The 5,000-nt window shown below is 43.5% G+C and overlaps 1 protein-coding gene and 1 pseudogene across 2 annotated transcripts in view; both read left to right on the top strand.

The window, feature by feature from the left end:
* Window positions 1-5,000, top strand: part of LOC120546464 — a 275,615-nt pseudogene that overhangs the window by 243,769 nt on the left and 26,846 nt on the right.
* Window positions 1-5,000, top strand: part of zbtb1 (zinc finger and BTB domain containing 1) — a 17,706-nt gene that overhangs the window by 345 nt on the left and 12,361 nt on the right. The window lies entirely within an intron of this gene.

The following is a 5,000-nucleotide window of genomic DNA, read 5'->3' as shown; positions in this document are numbered from 1 at the left end:
TCGGAGCCTCCTGGCCGGGGGAAACGGCCTGCTGGGTGCGGGGTGGATGGCAGGCTGCCTGTGCGGGGGTGGCGGGACTGTTTGCGGGAGAGCAAAAAGTCAGATCACTTAGCACCGTCATGCTAGCAGCAATACTGCTAACTACATCCGGTTTCATTCTTTTTCCAATTGAGAAAGTTTAGTTTAGTGATATTAACGCTTTAAAATGTCTATATTTAAACGTACATAGCTGTATTCACTCTGCAATTACAATGAACTTAAATTTAATGTAGATTATATCGCTCTTTAGACGTTTTTGTCGCTTTTCTTGACGTGTTTTACGTTTTCTTTCGAAGTTTATGGCGCATTTTTCGATATTTTTTTTTACTTTTATTTCCACGCATTTGTTGCTTTTTAAGTTTATTTAGCTGTTTCCACGTTTTTAATGTCTTTTATTTCGTTCTTGTCCCTGTATTTCCCGACCGTTGGTCTGTTTTAATACTTGGTTTGGTTTTTTCCGGTCTGTCTTGTCGCATGCATTCACACACACACACACTACACACAAACACCTGTACTGAACATACACACACAGAGGGGACCTACATCACCCCCAAGAAAAAAAAAAAAAAAAAAAAAAAAAAAAAAAAAAAAAAACACACACACACACACACACGAGAAACACATACACGCACGCAGACACACACAATAACACACACATGAAACACACACACACAAACACACACACACACATACACACACACACACACACACACACACACAGAAACACTGTGGTCTGATTCTGATGTAATAACATGTTATCAGACCCATATATCAGCTGATACAGTCTCTGGTTGTTTTAATTATGACACAGTAGCTGTCAACATGCTCTATATGCGATCTGGTTCTGATTTTAATCACCAACAGACTGTAGATGATCTGGTGCTGATTTTAATAAACAACAGACTGAAGATGATCTGGTGCTGATTTTAATAAACAACAGACTGAAGATGATCTGGTGCTGATTTTAATCACCAACAGACTGTAGATGATCTGGTGCTGATTTTAATCAACAACAGACTGTAGATGATCTGGTGCTGATTTTAATAAACAACAGACTGAAGATGATCTGAAATCTGAACAGATTTAGTTTCTCTGACTTCTAAACATCACTATCAGCCTCACAACATGTGTTCTGTTCAGGATCAGCCTTTAAATCAGACACATAACAGTTAAAATCCCTCCGATTCAAAATCAATAAAAAGTTTATATAAAACTTCATCATATTGAGTCGATTCTGAACCAATCAGCTGTTAGATCAGCTGAGAGGCCGCTCTTTCCCAGCATGCACTGGGTCCGCCTGGGTCTTGCAGTCGGTGAAAAGCTTAGCGGTCTAGATTAGATTAGATCAAATCAGATTAGATCAGATTAGATGATTATTCATCCCACAATGGGGAAATTCACTTGTTACAGCGTAGGGCTGGGCAATTAATCAAAATGTAATCGTGATTATGATTTCGGCTCCCAATGATCACAAAAACAGAATAATCGAGAACAACATTTTTTTAGCTCATTACGTTTTGCAAGTAAACTGAAAAAATAAATTTTAATTAGGAAAACTATTGAGACAAAGTTCACAGTTGTGTTTTTTTTTTTTTAACAGTTGATTTATTTTAGCCCTGTTACAGCAGCCCTGTTGTCAGAGAGAGTGTGTTACAGTCTAAAGGGTCCCTCTGTTGTCAGAGAGAGTGTGTTACAGTCTAAAGGGTCCCTCTGTTGTCAGAGAGAGTGTGTTACAGTCTAAAGGGTCCCTCTGTTGTCAGAGAGAGTGTGTTACAGTCTAAAGGGTCCCTCTGTTGTCAGAGAGTGTGTTACAGTCTAAAGGGTCCCTCTGTTGTCAGAGAGAGTGTTACAGTCTAAAGGGTCCCTCTGTTGTCAGAGAGAGTGTGTTACAGTCTAAAGGGTCCCTCTGTTGTCAGAGAGAGTGTGTTACAGTCTAAAGTGTCACCTCCATACTGTGTAAAACAATGGAGAGAGTTCTGGTAGACCTCCTGACCTCTCAAGTGACCAGAGTGTTAGATCCGCTGCAGTTCGCTTACAGAAGTGACCGAGGGACTGATGACGCTGTGCTGGTCCTTCTAGACTCTATTTCAAAACAGCTTGCACTTCCTAAAGGGCATGCTAGAGTCCTATTTGTAGACTTTAGTGCAGCTTTTAATTCTATGAAGCTACATATTCTCCTGCAAAGATTAGCCAATATTAACATAGATAGGGGTCTGATTCTCTGGATCAGAGACTTTCTCTCATGTCACCCTCAGAGGGTATGTGTAAGCGGCATTTTGTCAGGAGTGCATACCATCAGTACCGGCTGCCCACAAGGCAGCGTTCTTTCCCCTTTGCTTTTCTCTCTATTTACAAATGAGTTTTCTATAAATAATAGTACCCTTTAAACTGATAAAATATGCTGATGATATGGCATTACTTGGCCTCTTACAAAAAACTGATCCCCATGGTGAGGCCTCCTATCTAGCACACATAAAGGCCCTTGAAGCATGGTGCAATGATAGCGAGCTAGAGATCAATGTGGCAAAGACAAACGAGTTACTCTTTTGCAAAAAACAAGATGTAACGACAGAGCCAGTTTTATTGAATGGCCTAGTAGTTGAAACTGTGGGAACTTTTAAGTACCTAGGTACGGTTCTTGATAACTTTCTGAGTTTCTCAGATAACACAGACTATATCATTAAGAAATGCTCACAACGACTCAGTCTCCTTAGAAGACTGAGCTGTCTGGGCGTCAGTGCTCAGATTACTGAGCTAGTTTACACCACACACACTGAAAGTATTTTAACTTTTCACCTCTCTGCTTGGTTTGGCCATTTAAGTTGCAAACTTAAGAACAAGCTTAATAGGATAGTGTCAATGGCTAGCAAAATAGTGGGAAAACCCCAAAAACATCTGACCCAAATATACACTAACAGAATGAGGAAGATCAGAGCAGATAGTACACACCCTCTTTCGAGCCAGTTTGAGCTCCTGAAGTCTGGGAGGCGTTTCAGAGTGCCTGTGGCAAAAAGTATTTAAAAAAAATCCTTTATTCCAAATGCCATCAGTATCCTCATATGACCTGCTATCTTAATGATTTTAAGTATATTTATATATATATATATTTTTTTTTTATTCAAATTTACTATGTTTGACTATGTTGTTTGTATTTTTATTTTTTCTGTATGTCTGGTGAGCCAAAGAAAAATTTCCACCCCGGTGGACAATAAAGATTTATTCTATTCTATTCTAAGTGTCCCTCTGTTGTCAGAGAGAGAGTTACAGTTTAAGGCAGGGGGTTCAAACTCAACTTCCCAGAGGGCCACACTGGAAAAAGAGAATCCCGCCAAGGGCCAGACATGGAGAGATTATTGACGTGCTTTTATTCAATCAAAGAAGTCAAATATCTTTGACTGTATGATTGCATGTCTCATATAGTCTTCTCTCTTACAGTTCGGTCGACATAAAGTCGGCACAAAAAGGTCCCGAGGCCGGTTACACACTCACTGGCTGCGTGGCGGGTCCGTTGACATTTGGGCTGTCATGGTAACAGGTTAGAGCTTCCACACTGCCTGCGTGAGACGAGCCACGCCTATTTTTCACGCGACACGCCAGCGTTTTGGAAGCGTTTCCAGGCAACATAGAATAGGAAAAGATGTTAATATGTCATTTAGACACAAATACATATTAACAAATGACATGTTGATGTTCTGCGATGGACTGGCGACCTGTCCAGGGTGTACCCCGCCTTTCGCCCGACGTATGCTGGGATTGGCTCCAGCCCCCCCACGACCCTGTGCGCGGGATAAGTGGTTGACGATGGATGGATGGATGGATGGATGTTGATGTTTGAAAGTCTCGAGGTTTTGATATGAATTTAATTTAAATATGTCACCTGTCAATCCAGAAGGAAATATTCTGGAGCCTATTTTACAGTCAATACTGCCGACGTTGTCTTTGCTGTAATCAGATCAGAATATATTTATGTTTATGGGAAACATCCGTGTGTCCAGACAAGACTAGTAGCAGCAGCAGCAGTAGTAGCAGCAGCAGCAGCAGCAGTAGCAGCAGCAGCAGTAGCAGCAGTAGTAGCAGTAGCAGCAGTAGCAGCAGCAGCAGCAGTAGCAGCAGTAGTAGCAGTAGCAGCAGTAGTAGTAGCAGCAGCAGCAGCAGCAGCAGCAGCAGCAGTAAGCAGCAGCAGTAGCAGTAGTAGCAGCAGCAGCAGCAGCACAGCGGCACGAAGTGTCAGCAGCAGTAGCAGCAGTAGCAGTAGTAGCAGCAGCAGCAGCAACGGTAGCAACGGCAACAGTAGCAGCAACAGCAGCAGCAGTAGCAGCAGCAGCAGCAGCAGCAGCAGCAGTAGCAGTAGTAGCAGCGGTAGTTGTAGCAGCAGCAGCAGCAGCAGCGGCACGGTAGTAGCAGCAGCAGCAGCAGTAGCAGTAGTAGCAGTAGCAGCAGTAGCAGCAGCAGCAACGGTAGCAGTACAGCAGCAGCAGCAGTAGCAGTAGTAGCAGCAGTAGTAGCAGTAGCGGCAGTAGTGAAGCAGCAGTAGTAGCAGCAGCAGTAGCAGCAGCAACAGTAGTAGCAGTATGTAGCAGCAGCAGTAGTAGCAGCAGCAGTTGGTAGCAGCAGCAGTAGCAGCAGTAGTTGGCAGCAGCAGTAGTAGCAGTGAGTGGCAAGTGCAGCAGCAGCAATTAGTGGTAACAGTAGCAAGTAGCAGCAGCAGCAGCAGCAGCGAGTAGCAGCAACAGTAGCAGCAGTATTGGCAGCAACGGTAGTAGCAGCAGCAGTATGGCAGCAGCGGTAGCAGCCAGTAGTAGCAGCAGCAGCAGCAGTAGCGGTAGTAGTAGTAGTAGTAGCAGCGGCAGCGGCAGCGAGTAGCAGCAACAGTAACGGTAACGCAGTAGCAGCAGCAGTAGCAATGATGTAGTAGCAGCAGTAGTGGCAACGGCAGTACGATGATGTAGTAGCAGTAGCAA

The sequence above is a fragment of the Perca fluviatilis genome, chromosome 18 (genome assembly GCF_010015445.1).
Source record: "Perca fluviatilis chromosome 18, GENO_Pfluv_1.0, whole genome shotgun sequence".
NCBI classification, from domain to species: domain Eukaryota; kingdom Metazoa; phylum Chordata; class Actinopteri; order Perciformes; family Percidae; genus Perca; species Perca fluviatilis.
This window is presented reverse-complemented; position numbering and strand designations above follow the sequence as displayed.